The 17,290-nt window shown below is 38.3% G+C and overlaps 1 long non-coding RNA gene across 1 annotated transcript; it reads left to right on the plus strand.

Annotated features, from left to right (window-relative positions):
- The first annotated feature begins 6,774 nt into the window (after positions 1-6,774).
- LOC114812265 lies at positions 6,775-11,153 on the plus strand. The gene is made up of 3 exons (XR_003759926.2): positions 6,775-6,998; positions 8,326-8,485; positions 10,142-11,153. It is a non-coding gene; the product is annotated as an uncharacterized LOC114812265 (long non-coding RNA).
- Positions 11,154-17,290: the final 6,137 nt, after the last annotated feature.

Below are 17,290 nucleotides of genomic sequence, written 5' to 3' on the forward strand. Positions count from 1 at the left end.
GATTAACTTTTATCCACCCCAGTGCTTAGTACAGTGTCTGGCAAATAGTAAGTACTTAACAAACATGACTATAATTATGGATGGGTGCTTTGTTAATGCAACTGGAATGTTGTGAATTTATTTGGGAAGACTTCCTGAAGGAAGTGGAATTTTGGAAGTGCTTTGAAAATCGGGAGAAATGGCATATTGTGGGGGGAGGGAGGAAGTTCAAATTCCAGGTTGGTGGAAGGGCATGAGTGAGAGGCAGAAGGTAGGGTAGTTGAAAATGAAGTTCAGTTGGAAGGGAAGCTTGGGAGGAACAAAGAGTATGATCTGGGGACCAGTGGGTGATGAGAGCTGAAATGAAAGAAGCAGAAAGGTGGTAGAAATCCTCAAAGTCAATGGTAAAGAGATTCTGCTGACACAAAGGGAGCTAGGTAGTCACAAGAAGATTCTGAAGAGTAGACAGATGTGTGCCTATCTCTAGCAGAATGGACTGTGGACTGGATGGTATGAAGAGGCCAATACAATAACCTAACGTGACAAGAACTTGGACCATGTAGCTGTCTGGGTAGAGAGGAAGAGATGGATCAGAGAAATGTTATGGAAGAAGAATTTTGTAGATTCCCCTAGGAAGGGCAGTGCTCACCTATGAATCATCTCTTCTATTTTCTAATATTTACAGTATTAGAATTGGTCAAATGTTTAAAGATAATTTAGTTAAATGGGTGTGTGCTTCACTCCTACAGGAGAGTATATATTTCTCACCTTATCAGTTACATGCAAGATATTCTAATTAGGGAAATGTTTGTCAAGATAATTATAGACTGGCTGGTTGTTATGAAACCAGAGATCCTGATGAATTTTTTTTTCAGCTACACTATAGCTAGCACAATGGAATTAAACAGGCCCATATGCCAGGTCTGTCATAACAGTCTTCTCTTACTATCTAATTTGGAATTCTGACAAGCTAAGTGTAGAAATAAACCCTAAACAGATCAAAAACAGATCAGTCGGTCAAGCAATAGTATTTATTGGGCACTACCATGTACTGAGCATTCATTCATTCAGTAGTATTTATTGAGCACTTACTATGTGTTGAGCACTGTACTAAGCGCTTGGAGTGTACAATTCGGCAACAGATAGAGACAGCCCCTGCCCAGTAACAGGCTCACAGTCTAAAGCACATAGCAGTCTGAGCACATGGTAAGCACTTGGAAAAGTACAATAGAGGTAGATTATATGATCCCTGTTTTCAAGGAACTTAAAGTCTAGTTGGGGAGGAAGGCATGCAATGATTTACAGATAGAAGAAGAGAAAGGAAAAGTGAGTTTGTAGATGAGTAGGTGTTTATAAAAGCAATTTATACACAGAGGTGCTATAGGTAGATGTGAGTTTATTGTGCATAGATACATTCCAACTTTTTTTTTTAAAGAAGAAAGGGAAGTGACATTTAGTCTCAAATGTGGCCTCTTATCCAGGGAACTCTGAACTGTAAAATCTGAGGCAACAGCCATCAAAACAGAATCTGCTACAAAGACTGAAACAGGCATTATGTTGTTTACAACTCAAAAGAAGCATCATGAAGCAGCAGGAAAATGTTTAATTTTCATTTTGTACAGTAACTCAGTTAAATATATGCATGAGATGAAGAAGGAAGAAAAATCCCAGGGCAAGAAATAGCCCCTGTATTTGTTTAAAGCTTAGTAGCTTTTACTGGGATGATCATTTCACATGTCTGTGCTATTTGAAAATCACTGAAAGTGCTTCTTAATTATCAAATAACCTTTCCAATCAAATATTCCTGCTAACCTCCTAAGAGAGAATAGAAACAATATGTAAAGAAATAAACAAATGAATAAAATCAGAAAAGAAACAGACATCAAACTTGAACTGTATAACCCTTCCGGATTCGAGCCAAATCTCTTTCCTAAGAAATGGAATGCCCCATGGAGTTCCTCTAGTTTTCTTTTATGATGTGCTTGTTACACACACTGTGCAGGGTGCCCTTCAGTTTACAGTTACTCCTTACTTCACAATAAAGCTAACCTTCATGCTCTGATAGTCTCCTTATATTGCACCTAAGAAATCTTAAGAACCTAGGAATAAGTTGAAGCCAGAGTTCTGGAGACCGTTTGCTCTGTTCTGAAACGGTCAATCCTTCTTAGATGACCTCGCACACTAAGCAGAGGCCAACTCCTTTGCTACTGGAAGTGGATTTTGTCCTCTTAGAGGTTTCTAATTAACCAGGACTAGGCACCTGCTGTAACTTCAATAAATAGAATAACTAAAAGTTGACAACCCTGATCTCCACCAGGACCAAACTTCTCATTATTTGGGAGGGTATCCCAACCACTTTTCAAACTGTAGGAACAGCATAAGAGAAACAGCATGTGATACCTCCTGGTGATCTCTCTCAAGTTCCAGATCTGTTTTTCAGTAGATACACTGCTAAATATTTTTTCACCATTTAGCTAGAGGGCTGTGAGTTTGAATAACCCTGCAAAGAATGAAGATTTTTGCAATCTTAAAATTTGGTTACAAATATCCTAAGATTCTTTGGTGGAATTTCTGGATTATCCTGGATGTGGAAAAAAAAACAATCAAGAAATTTCCTGCTGCAAAAATCATTTTTCCAGTTTGCCTGCAAAAGTGAGTGCAAAACATGCTTGTTTTCAGTTTTAACTTAGTATATTTTTTTCTAGTTTTGTTGCTCTCTTAGAAGCCACTTATTTTATGATTATTATTGTTGCTATTCATTCTTTCTCTGCTTAAAATCGTCAATTGCAAATAGAAAACTTAAACAACATTTTCCATTTCTTTTACCTAGTTGTAAATGGCTGAACTCTTAACAATCCATACATGTGCCAATCATTCCTTAAACTGAAGAGAAAATTCCACAACATCTAATTATTATGTCAAACACATTATCAACTTAGCAAGAACACTGTAATAATATAACTATTCAGATATAACTTCTTACACAAACTACGTTACCCCAAATGCTTTCTTTTTCTTTTTCTTTTTTTGTCATCAATATGCTGAAAATCTCATTTGGGGCTGATTTTTATGCTTTTATGTGCTATATCCAGCACAGATATGCCAATGAGAAATGATCAGTTGCAATATATGTGCCAAGGGGTTGATGTAATATAAACAGTATACCTAGAATTGTACAGAATGATTGTATTTGATGGTCAATAACAGAAAAATTCTAAAGAAACAAGCCAAATGCTGTATTGGATTAGTTATAACAACTTAACACTTATAGGCATATTTTGCTTGTTTCTCTAAAATACAAATAGACTGCAGTAGGTGTTTTAATCATTTATATACGAAGGCCTGGATTAAATTGAAATCCTACTTAATTCCCATATTGTTATTATCATTTTAATGTCTGCTGAATCTTTGTATTGTTTGAAACCTGAATTTAGTTTAGTTAAATGTGATAGAATGACTAAATTAAAGTCTCTGGTCACACAACTAGGACAATATAGGCAGTAAAAAGGCAACAGTCTTCCTCTTCTTTATCCCACGAGATCCAGGTTAGGATTGAACAACTAACTCTAATGATAGAGTTCCAGGATTCATTTCAGTTCAGCTGTCCGAGCAGAGGATAGCAAGCAGAGTGATAGATGAAGGTTTGTGAATGTTAGGTATTTTAAACAATGAGGTCCCATAGTCAATAGCAAAATATTAGAAAATGCTATAAGGAATCATAACAGCATTCTATTTTGCCCATTATCAATCACATTTATTAAGCACTTACAGTGTGCAGAACACTGTCCAAGTACTTAGGAGAGTTAAATAAAATATATTGTTGGTAGACATGTTCCCATTATTTCGTCTTTGACAATTATATCCAATGATACTAGGAAGATGTTTGTCCTCCTATACTTTCCCTTTTAATATAACTTTTAACAGTAATTAATCAATTAATCAGTTGTATTTATTGAGTCCTACTGTGTGAAGAGCACTGTACGAAGAACATGGGAGAGAACACCAGAGGCTATGCTAACTTCAGTATGCTGGGTGGGGCACGTCAGGGGCATGAAGAGCAATGGGAGAGCCAAACAGTTTCTGTATGGGAAAGTGTAACTGGGAAACCAAAACCAAGGAAAACAGAGGAATGGAGGAACACAATAAAATATGGTTTCAGATAATGCTACATCCCAACCTGGGAATCTGTGGCAAGGAGAAACCACTAATGTCAAAGAACTATCCAGAGCAGCCCCTCTTTATGAGCAAAGTGCTTTAAGGGCCATGAGACAAGGAAGCAAAAGCAAAACAGTTCCAGGAATGAGACACATGAAACATGACAGCACAACAAAGACAGCCTTTTTTGAACACAGTGTGTCTGAGAATGTGGGCATTGCACTGGGCTTCCAGTTGCCAACATACATTTATAGATGAATTTCACCATTAATGGTGTCTTCAAATATAAAGGCCACATCATAAACATCACGATACTTTGAGACATCATGTGCTCCTCCCCAATAGCTCACTGAGTGCTTTCCAACCAGATGGGCTCATCTTCCAGCATTACATCAGTAATCTTTCTGGTATGTGTATCAGTAGAGTTTTCTTGGTAAAAATACGGAAGCGCTATACCATTGCCTTCTGTGCAGTGAAAATTTGAATCTTTGCCATTGTCTTTGATCACCGTTTTGATCATTTGATCATCCTCCTTTGACTCTTTCCTATGCCGCTGATGCCCAGCAAGGGTGAATCAACTTTGTCTGATGCTTCATCTTAGACCTTTCCATTATGGGTAACCCTAATAAGAGAGTAACTCTCAGTGGCATAGCTCTAAGCTTCATTAGCATAGGCAAAACTCTCCTGCCATAATAAGGTGTGGATTCATAGGAGAGACACGTATGCATACCAGCAGCAAAAGACCCTATTTCCTACCCTCCAAAAGTTTATAGCTAGAGTATTAGTTAAGTGCTTACTAAGTGCCAAGCTCTGTACTAAGTGTTGGGGTAGATTTCAGATAATCAGGTCGGACACAGTTCTTGTCCATCATGGAGGTCATGGTCTAAAGTAGGAGGAAGAACTGGTATTTCATACCCATTTTACAGATGAGAAAACTGAGGCACAGCAAAATTAAATGACTTGCCCAAATGGCAGAGCTGGGATTAGAACCCAGGTCCTCTGACTTTCCTACACAAGCTGAGAAGCAGTGTGACCTAGCAGAGAGAGCATGGGCTTGGGAGTCAGGGGACTCGGGTTCTAAACCCTGCTCCATCACTGTGTATGATATTAAGCAAGTTGCATTAACCTCTATGTATTCACTTATCTATAAAATGGGGATTAAGACTGTGAGTCTCATTTGGGACATGGACTGTGTCCTACCTATCTGTCTTGTATCTTCTCCAGAACTTAGTTCAGTGCCTTGACGTATAGTCAGTAATTAGCAAATACCACAAAAAAACTCTTTCCACTAGGACATAATGCTCCTTTCAATGTACTATCCCCAATTTTCCCCTCTAATACATTCTAATGGGTCTATCAGCCATTACTTTTTGAATTTATCAAAATCAAAGCACCTTTAACATTTTGCTCCTCATTCTTGTTGTCACCACTTATGTGAACCAGAAAATCTAGAAAGGACATTGACAATCCTGAACTAGAAGCTTTTTTTATCTCCGGCTTTATAGATTTAGATTACAAACCTTACTTTTAGTATAAACAAACAGGTTCTTTACGTAATGTGAAAAAGGCTACTGAGGTCTAGAATTAAACAAGTCCTTAAGAATTGTAAATGATAGAAAGACGATTTCACTGTCCCAGAGAATCAGTAAGCAGTTTAAGAAGTACAGTTTGTCACAAAATCATCTTTCTCAAGTGAACACCTTTAAGGAATGTGTTGACTGTTTACTAAAAATCTTTGCCTGGGAGATAGAATAATTGTGTAGTGTCAATGTCTGACTGTCCACTGTAAGTGCATGCTATTAATGATTCCTTATCTTGTTGTCTCTGATCGTTTTATGTCTCTATAATTCTAGCAAGCCACCTTTCCAATGTTACAAATGAAAATATATTGAGAAGAAATGTCCTTATAAATATTTTGTAGGTAGCAAAGCTAACCAGTTCCTCAGCAAACCAGATTCTCAGGGGAGTGGAAAGAGTGGTGGCCTCATAGAGGACGTGGGTCCTAATCTTGGTTTTGCTACCTGCCTGCTGGGTGACCCCAACCTCTGTGCCTCAGTTTCCTCATATGGAAAATGAGAATTAAATATCACCTCTCCCCCCTTCTTAGACCGTAAGCCCCATGTCGGGTAGGGACTGTGACCAAATTGATTATCTTGTATCTGGTAATGCTTGGAACATAGTAAATGCTTTACAGTACTGCAATTATTATTAAATATAGACATCATATGTAAGCATTTCTTACCAGTGGTTTGTGGATTGGACAGACATCAGTTATTAAGTGCAGATTGCTCTTAAAAGATTGGATATTTTACAAGCATAATTGAAAAAACACACAAATGTTTTAGCTTAATAAAGGCTAATCTTTCCCTGCATTAGCTTGTTGGAGGGACTGTGATCTCTCCAGCCTTGCATGGATCTGAGCAGAAGACTTTCCCTGTGACTCAGGGAGAGAACCTGCCATATCAACGTCTGCCTAGCAACTGAAAGGTGACACGTGGAGCCTTCTTTCCAACCCGTTCCCTCTTGATGAGGGGAAGGGATTCTCCTGCGAGTTATTACCTGAAATAATACCATATGGTAAAATGTAAACAACATCTGCATATTCATGTAATAATTTCATCTGTTTAATTAGTTCCAGCAAAGCAGTTTACCCTCTGAGGCCCTCGCTGTCAGCTCAGCGCTCAAACATCCGTGCCCTGCTGTCGGGCCTGACAGTCTTCAATTGTTCATTCTCTGATTCCACCTCACCAGTTAATGGAAGTGAATCTTCTGAGGGGGAGAGAGACCGTCCCTATTGATCCAGATATAGAAAAAAAATCTGTCAGCTCGGCCTTGGGATACTAAAGACAAATTTGACAGATCAGGTGACTTTTTTTAAAGGTTCTCTTTTAGTGAGAGAAAAGGTAAATCTCGTGTGTGTGTGTGTGTGTGTGTGTGTGTGTATGCACTCGCATGCGTATGTGCATTTGTATATTTTATTCTTTGCATTTGGGCCAAAGGAAGACACTTCCAAATCAGACTAATAACTCAGCAGAACTAGGGTTCCCTTCCCACTTTGAGTTTTCTATATCTCAGTGCCAAGATAATGGTAGTATGTTCATGCAGCCAAACATAGAGCCCTAGAGTACTCTAGGAATTGGCCAGACAAGTTTATGGAACCACACATCAGTGCATTCTGAGGATGAACTGCAAACGCAAAAGCTTAATAGACTAGCTAACATCCTTCTACAGAAAAAGACATTTTAGGGAAACAATGGGTCTATATCCTACCACAAATATAATGAGAGTGCAAAACAAATTTATATATAGTAGCTCTAGTAGTAATAGTTCTTATTAAGCACTTAACATGTGCGTAGCTCAGTATTAAGCTCCAGTAAAAAGTACACTGGTTAAAAATGGACAAGATCCCTGGTCTTCAAGGGGTTCACAAACTAAGAATAAGGGAGAAAGACTCTAGACTGTAAGCTCTTTTTGGACAGAGAATGTGTCTGTCAAATTGTTATACTGTACTCTCCCAAGTACTTAATACTCTGCTCTGCAAACAGTAAGTGCTCAATAAATACAATTGACTGATTGAGAAAGGAGTTTGAGACAAACATGTAAGAAAGGTAAAAACAAAAATTGGAAAAGAACATATTTCATATATATATATTTAATTGTAAAATATTTGCTGTTTCAAAGTCACCAGGTAATCTGTGAAAAGATATGTGTATGGGGCTGGTGGAGGAGTGTGTGTGGGGGTATATTTATCTAATTCCTCAAGAATATCCTTAAAAATATTTGATAGTCAATACATTTTCTCTATGTACATTTTCCTTATGATTAATTTCATTACTGTTGAGAAAACTAACTTCTACACTCTTTCTCGGAGACACTGGGTATTTTGAAGTGAGTATGGTAAACTTACCTCCTCAAAAGAATGGCGATCTGATGGAATCAGTGAGGTTTTTTGCTTCAGGAATATATACATTTTTATTGGGAATTACATTTTAAAAGGAAAATTCTACCTACAAATGCTTCTGAATTTTTGTCAAAGAATATAACATAATGACAAAAACATCAGATTATCCCTAATAAAAAACAAACAAAATTGACCACAGGTTAGTGTAAGGCAATTTTTTTTCAATACATTTTGATTTTTAAAAGTACTAGGAATAAAATACTATTCTCTTTTCCTATGCTTTTCTATAGGATCTATCATGAAAAGTGTTATGCAACCTACCTTGGAAATGTATATTTATATGAAGATTGAATAACAATGAGGATCTCTTTCTCACTGTGTAACAACTGTGACTGTCAGAGTCATGTCTAAGTGTCAAGGTATATAGGAGGAATGGGGAAAGGAAAAATGGTAAGGAGAAGAGGATGTTACTAGGTTTGTTCACTTGACAACTAGATCTCTGAAAGATGTGAATTTGTCACTAGAAACTGAAAGTTTTATTATCATTTATTTTATTTTTTTAAGTTTGTAATTGTTCAATCAACAACTTCTAATTACATTGAGCTCAGCTGCACCCTGAACAATAGGCTTCAAGGCTCTCCATCACCTTGCCCCTTCCTACCTCTCCTCCCTTCTCTCTTTCTACTGCCCACCCCGCACACTCCGCTCCTCTGCCGTCCACCTCCTCACCGTCCCTTGGTCTCTCCTATCCTGCCGTCGACCCCTGGGCCACGTCCTCCCGCGGTCCTGGAATGCCCTCCCTCCTCACCTCCGACAATCTAATTCTCTTCCCCTCTTCAAATCCCTACTTAAAGCTCACCTCCTCCAAGACGCCTTCCCAGACTGAGCTCCCCCCTTTTTCCCTCTGCTCCCTCTACCCCCCACCCCCTTCACCTCTCTGCAGCTAAACCCTCTTCTCCCCCCTTTCTCTCTCCTCCTCCCTCTCTTCCGTCCCACCCCCTCAGCACTGTATTCATCCGCTCAACTGTATATATCTTCATCACCCTATTTATTTTGTTCAGCGAGATGTACATCACCCTGATTGTATGTATTTGCCAATGTTTTTATGAGATGTTCTTCCCCTTGACTCTATTTATTGCCACTGTTCTTGTCTGCCTGTCTCCCCCGATTAGACTGTAAGCCCGTCAAAGGGGAGGGACTGTCTCTATCTGTTGCCGATTTGTACATTCCAAGCGCTTAGTACAGTGCTCTGCACATAGTAAGCGCTCAATAAATACTATTGAATGAATGAATGAACAATGATCTGAAGGTAATACTTTTATCTATCAAGGTATTTACCTTTATCAAGGTATTTAATCCCTGAACTGACAACATGGCAAATAATTATGTTATTATGGCTACTTGATCGGGGGCAATAATTTAGTGTGAAGAGTTTTTACCCATTATAACCCAAAAAGTTCATAAAATACGAAACAGCCCTTCCATTTCTGCTTGCCAGCAGGAGGTGGCACAAACTGAACCTCTGACTAACTAGAAGTTGTGATTTAGGTTGTCTTAGTGCCTCATGTTTGTAGCCAGTTTTCTTTTCTATTTCATGGGTTCTAGGAAGAAATTCTACAATTTATGGAAACATTTTCCCTTTTTTTTAAGTAAATGAAATTATTTTCTTCTATCATTTCATTCCATGAAATGGCTCAGATGTAGAGATTTTTATGCAGCCTTTGAAATGATGCCTACATTAACCCTCAAAACAAGTCATTTATAATTTTTAAAGCTGCAGTCTATAATTTTATGGTATCTTTGTACTGGTATCCAAATTATTTCTAATGGGTATTTCAGGGCATAGGGGTTAATGGTGTTTTAGTGAGGCAAATATGCTGGCCAAAGCAGGGTTAATTTATCAAAATAACTTTGCATAGTGTTGTTTCAAAGCAATTTAAGTCTTTCCAAAGTCTAACTAGCAGCTAGGTTCTCATCTTTAACTGATTATTAGATCAAGTGTGCATAATACTTGTTTTTTATTATTTTGTTTTAATACAGTTATGATGATAATCTAGGCCTGATTTGACCCTGACCAACCTTAATATCTCCATTTCTTCATTTCAGGATTAAAAGAACAGCTTCAACAAAGAAGAAAATGTAATTAAGCAATGTTCCATCTTTTCTCATTCCTCTTCCCCAAACGAGATTATTGCGATATGCACAACACCTGTGTGTCGTGACTCTTCTGTATCTGGCTAATCCAAAAGGTACCTGCCATGGCACTGCCTATGATCAATAACTAATTAGGAAAATAGCACTTCTTTCTAGGATTCCTGGTCAAAAAAATTGCTTTTGGCTGAGAGAGGAGGGAAAAGGTCACCACTTTGACATCGTCGCAAGTCTTTGAAAATCCAGTGGACCGTCCAATTGAATTACTGTCCCAAACTAATTGATATAAATTTGAACAGAAGAATGCTTGTTACTGCAGAATGTCATAATGATATCCTTGGCAAGAACACATCAGTGAGATGAAAAAAAAAACCAGGCACCAATTACAAATATCCAATCATTGCTCTGGAATCAGAGATTAGAAACCAAACAAACAGGGAAAATTCATGCTCCATTCCATTGTCACATTCAGGCATGTATATTAAGAATCATATTATAGTCTTTCTTTCTTATCTTACTTACATAAAGGAAAAGAGTCTCTCTTTGAAACTAATCAACTCCTGATTATAACTCATGGAAGGATTGAATGGCTTCTACCATAGAGCATTACCTAAGGGCACTGTATGCAATAATTGATGGATTCAGCATTGGCCAACCAGTACAGATGTTGCTATCAGAATGACACAACTTGGCAGTTTTTGCTTGTGAAAAGACCAGCATGAAACACTGCAGGCATGAAAATTAAACCCTTTTGCCCCTTGAGAGGTATCCAGTGAAGAGGCCAATGACAGGATAGCTAATAGTACAGCCCCCTGCATGATATTTTTCATGTTAACACACTGCCTGAAAGATAGGTTAGACTCTAAAAATCAGCCAGTATCACTGCTCTGCCAGAACAGGGTGTAGCACACTTATGGTGACTCAAAGTGCAGCATGTGACCATCTTTTTGTGGATACAATTACAATTATGCAGAGGTAATGCAGATATTCACACTTATTCTTTAGAATTGACATATCATGTGACTGCTAAGTTTTCATTTGTAATGGTAACTTAAACACCAAATTTTCTGAATTGTTTAAGGATTCTCAATACAGAAGGGAGAGACTCTTTGTTCATTTATTTCCAAAACTCTAGGCTATTTATGCAAAGGGACTTTCTAATTATTTGGGATGCTCTTCTCCTTCACCCTTTCCTCACAGCTATCCAGAATTGTATTTATGCTGTTCCTTTTCTTTTTTCCCAAGCCTTTCCCTTTGCCAACTTCAATTCCAAGTTATTGCTTCATGAGTTTTCCTACTGTTTCAAGGCATTCAGTATCCTTTATTGCTGCATTTACAAAGTTTGTTAAAATGACTTTTACAAGTTTGACTTTTTGTTCGATCATTTTGATGTGCAATCTGATTCTTAAAATAGGACCCCACAGTACTGTAATTATTATAATTAATGCTCATTAATTAACACATTATAACTTGATGCTAACCCAGAGTAAGGCAGGCCTAGGGTATTTACACTGACTCAGAGCTTTTGGCTTTTCAAAATTCATAGAGTGTGCTCTGGTTGATTCAATCATTCCTCTTATTCTCAGACCCTTCTAGGGTAGAGTAGGCCAAACCTTTCACTGGGCTACAGCCCCCTCAACACTGGTATTTCATCTACCATAAATATGTGTAGACACTGTTCATGATGTTAGGCTCTTGGGAAATATAAAACATTACTATGACTCTATCACTATCCTTTAGGAGCTTGTGATCAAAAATTTTGCAAGAGCACCAAAACAAGAATATGTGTCAATAGCCTTGAACACTTTGGAAAAAACGGAACTCTACATGATGTAGGGCTATTATTACAACAGCCAACATTATATGAGATGGAACAACTATATTCTGTGCTGTTATATCCTTATTAAAATAATGAATCGAGTTTCAGTCATGATCCTATAAAAAGGAAAAAGAGAAACTGAAGAGATTGCAAAGACAAATAAAAAAATAAGCTGAAAATAAGGTCTTTTAAGGAACGTTAAGGAAATTGGGCTTGTTTTGCTTTGTGGTGCTGGTGGCTATAGGTGAAAATAACTATCTTCAGGTTTAGTCCTTATGAAGAAGACTGGTTTTTAATATAGAAGGAGGAATTTGGTTAGGCATAAGAAAGAAGGTCTGGATTATCAAAGTGATAAAAAACAAAGTGTGAGCTTCCAAGAAAGGCTAAGGAGTCTTCATTCCTGAACATATCTCGAAGAATATTCAATCATTTGTCTTGGAGGGGGTTCTGACACTTCTCAAGCTAATCTTCCAATTGTACCTCTTTTGAAATTCTTATTTATGACTCATTGCTCCCAGTTTTCCCCATGTGTTCCTCTTCTTCTTCAAATTCCTTCTAAAATCTCATCTCTTTCAAGAGGCATTCTTTTATTCTTCCATATTTCTGGTCACTTCACCCTCTCCTTAGCACTCAAGCATATATAATTTCATCAATATTCATTCATTTAATTGTTTTTCAGTCAATTGTTATTGAATTTTGTGTAGGCTTACTTTGTTTATTCACATATACTTATGTTTTTATTCTTTTACCTATTGAATATATATAATAATATATGTCTCCTTGGTGCTCCCAAGGCAGAAGCAGATCTAAGAAAATTAGGTTGGACCCAGTCCCTGTCTAACATTGGACTCACAGTCTAAGTAGGAGGAGAACAGGCACTTAATCTTTATTTTACAGATGAAGAAAGTGAGGCATACTGAAGTTAAGAGACTTGTCAAGATCACACAGTAGTCAAGTGGCAGAGGCAGGATTAGAACCCAGGTCCTATTGACTCTCAGGCCCATTCTTTTCCACTAGGCCATGCTACGTTACATCCTTTTCAAGCAAATGATCCCTTTGAAGTCTAAGGTGGTTTGGAGTCATTCTAGAACCATTGTAAGAGTGGGTGGTTGGTCCACATAGACCAAGGCCCTACAACTTGCCTGATGTGTCACCTTGGGCAAGTCACAACTTCTCTCATTTACCTCATCTGTAAAATGGGGATTAAGACTGGAGCCCTATGTATGGGAAGGGGACTGTGTCCAATTTGATATTCTTGTAATTACCCCAGTGTTAGTATAGTGCCTGGAACATAGTACGTGCTTAACAAATACCATTAAGAACAAAAAGTGTGCAGGGAGGACTTGAAGCTTTTCAGCTAGGGAAAGAGGAGTTCAGATAAAATCCCCCCCTAAAAATACATGTGTCAATCTGAATGCTAAATTACTCTCAGATATCTCTCTCTCTCTCCCTCTCCCTCCTTCCCTCTCTCCAAGCTATACTATTCCTGTGATTCCAGATGACTTTTAGTGGTAAGACATCTATTTAATTCAGAAAAATATATACTAAGAACTGGGAGGTGGCAGTAGAATTAGTAGACACGATTCCTGCCCTCAAGTAGCTTACAATCAAGCAGAGGAGACAGACACTAAACTTTAGAGACACAAGGAACTAATCAGTTATAAAGAGTTATTCATAACTGCTGGGGAGTGCAGGGAGGATTGTGAGTTTCTAGGTTCACAGGTGACACAGAGCTGGAGTGCGAGTTGGGGTGCTTTAGAGTAGGGAGAAGAGAAATTAATTGGTGAAGGTCCCCTGGATGAAATAGGATTTCATAAGGGCTTTAAAGATGAGGAGGATCAGCGGTCTGCCCTATATGAAAGGAGAGGGTGTTTCAGGCAGGGGAGAGTGAGTGAATAAGAGATTAATGGGGGGAGAGAGAAAATGAGGTACAGGGAGTAGGTTGACTTGAGAGAAACCAAGTTGTTGCTGAGCTGTATGGTGGGAGAAAAGAGTGGATAAGTAGAAGAAGGAAGGCTAATTTTGATGATTCAAAACCCTACAAATGTCCACATGAAAGAAAACAATCCATCTTATAAGTCATTTGCAGACTCACCATCGATAACAAAATCATACTAAATGGGCTTCCATGGAGCAGAAATAAAAGAATGATTTCTGATTGGTGCAGTGTCTTCAAACTGATGATCAGGAGTTGCTGTTTTATGCTGAGTGGAATGGCAGCCATTGGAGGTTTTTGAGGAGTTGGGGGATATGTGCACTTTAGAAAAATTGACCACACAACAGAGTGAAGTATGGACTAGTGTGGGACTGGCTGAATGATGACATCCTCCAAGACATAACTAGGGGCACGGTTGCTGGGGGGATGCTAGAGTTATTTACATTCTCCACCCTTAAATATGGAAAGGGTGCTGATTCTCTGTACAAGTACCTTGGGGTAATTCAACTTTGAGCATAGAATGAAAAATATTTCTAACTCAAAATTTTATAAAGAATAGCTTTATATGATTAGGCCCACTGATAAGTATGGGGTGATGATGATAATGGTGATGATTGTGGTATTTGTACTAGGCAGATCAGCTTGGCAATTTTCAACAAGTTTACTGTGCATTAGGCACTGTACTAAGCACTATGATGGATACAAGAAAATCAGGTCAGACACAGCTCCTGGCCCACACAGTCTTAATTCCCAATTTGAAGGTAAGGTAACTGAGGCACAGAAAAGTAACGTGACTTGCCCAAGGTCACACAGAAGACTAATGCTGGAGCCAGGATTAGAACCCAGGTCCTTCTGACTCCCAGGGCAGTGCTCTGTCCACTAGGCTATGCTAGAATGATGACAAACACATTCAAACATTACAGATTAAACCTCCCGATTATTAAAACGTTACCAGAATCTGCATTTGCTATTCAAAATATTCCTGCCTGCATTTTTGCCATCACTTATGGGTCAGTTACCCTTCTCACTGGCTGCAGACTCTCATATCAGTGTCTTAATGAGAAGGCACAGGTCAGCCGTGGGAAACAATGGCCCAAAATATACAGTCCCAGGACTTAGTTGCTAAAATTTCCGTGGTGCAGTTTAACAGGAATATGGATCTGGGCTCTAGTATTGAACTTTTTGAAGACCATACTGTTACTGGAAGGCATCAATCAATAAATAAATCTATCAGTGGTCTTTATTGAGCACCTGGAACAGGTAATACTGTCTGAACAGGGCATTCTCTGATCTCATCAGGGACTACAATAATAATTAAAGCATACGCTCCCCTTAAGTTTTGTACTTAATCAGATGACTTGGAATTTCAAAGATTGTTTGAATATTGTTGACTCCCCAGGATTTTCCAGCAAAATTATGTATAGCAGATCAGCTCAGCAATTTTTTTACAGTATTTGTTAAGTGCTTACTATGTACCAGGCACTGTACTAAGTGTTGGATAGATACAAGCTCACTGGGTAGGACACAGTCCATATCCCACACGGGGCTCACAGTCTTAATCATCCTTTTACAGGTGAGGTAAATAAGGGACAAAGAAGTTAAGTTACTTGTCCAAGGTCAAACAGAAGACAAGTAGTGGAGGCGGGATTAGAACCCAGGTCCTTTGGAATCTGAGGCTCATCCTCTATCCACTAGGCCATGCTACTTCTCCTTCATATAATTTCCTTTATATCTGTCATTTGTAGCTCTGGAATCTTGTTTGTTCATCTAAATGTGAATGACAGAGTGAAACAAGTTCAAATGTTGTTGGCCCTGGTCTCCATTAAATATCTTAAAGAAAATTGAAATTTGACTTCGATTGGACAGTCCTGGTGGGTAGTGAATACAAAATGGAAGACTCTTTGCCTCCACTAGAAGGTGAATTTAACGTGTTCAAGTCAGGTGTGAAAAGTAAAAGGGAGCACGTTATCATGGCATGGTGAAATGAACTATGTTTGATCTTCAGAGTTACAGTGATGTAACTGGGAAAAGAAAAGATTGCAATAGGGGCCTTTAAGGACTAAGAATTCCCTTCTATTTAATTTACAGTATTCTGCTATAGATCAAGTTCCCTCAGAAGAGAAAAAAGTTGTCTGCTTTTTACAGCTTCTATGCAGAGCATCTGTGTCAAAAACAATACTATTGGTCATTGATATATTTGAATTCAGACCTCAAAAGAACCATCATTCCCAATTTCAAGTTGCTCTTTCCCTATAAATCAAAAAGAGTCAAATGAAATAATTATTAGGTAAGATAATTATTTTACAAAATAGAAGGTGTTTTTACTGTCCATTTGCATTTCAGTCTCAATCATTATTCCCTGAATACTAATAATGGTATTCAGCATTAAATAGCTTATTTTCAGGTAAAGGGTCCATAGATGAAGACCTAAAGAGGAAGTCTTAACATTTCCAATGTAAAAGAAACCTTTCATAAAAAAGTGTTAAATAATAAATGGAATCTTGAGAACTAGTACACTGTATTTTGCTCAGAGCGGGAAGTTATAAAATTTAAGTGACACAATTCAGCTCTCTTTTATGAGATAGTACTAAATCAATAGGAAGTTTCATAATGATTCTCTTGAAGGTGTAAATAACGCTGAAGTCCAATAACATCTGAACTAAACCTTTATCATGATTTGATAGCTAAATAAAATTTCTGCCCATTTCATAATGGGAAGTCATTAATAATGTTGGTATTTGTTAAGCGCTTACTATGTGCAGAGCACTGTTCTAAGCGCTGGGGTAGACACAGGGGAATCAGGTTGTCCCACGTGGGGCTCACAGTCTTAATCCCCATTTTACAGATGAGGGAACTGAGGCACAGAGAAGTGAAGTGACTTGCCCACAGTCACACAGCTGACAAGTGGCAGAGCTGGGATTCGAACTCATGAGCCCTGACTCCAAAGCCCGTGCTCTTTCCACTGCGCCACGCTGCTTCTCTAACTAAGTCATTCTCGTTCCTATTATTACTCGTCATAATCCCTTTCTTCTTAGACCCTGAGCCCCATGTGGGATAGGGACTGGGTCCAACCTGATCATGTTGTAACCATACCAGTGCTTAGTACAGTGCTTGGCACATAGTAAGCCCTTAGCAAATACCATTATGATTAAGGCATTTGGTGACTTTCAGTACAAAATGTTCCCATTATTTTCTTTTGAGATTAATTGAATGGATTTCAGAGGTTTAGATGGTAGTATTAGATGTCTTGTAACGTTTACACTTGGTATGGTGCATTTTACTAGGCCCTTGGGAAGTACTAAATAATGAAATGACATGTTCTCTCCCCTCAAGGGGCTTTCAATCTAAT

Source organism: Ornithorhynchus anatinus, chromosome 5 (genome assembly GCF_004115215.2).
Source record: "Ornithorhynchus anatinus isolate Pmale09 chromosome 5, mOrnAna1.pri.v4, whole genome shotgun sequence".
In the NCBI taxonomy this organism is placed as follows: Eukaryota; Metazoa; Chordata; class Mammalia; order Monotremata; family Ornithorhynchidae; genus Ornithorhynchus; species Ornithorhynchus anatinus.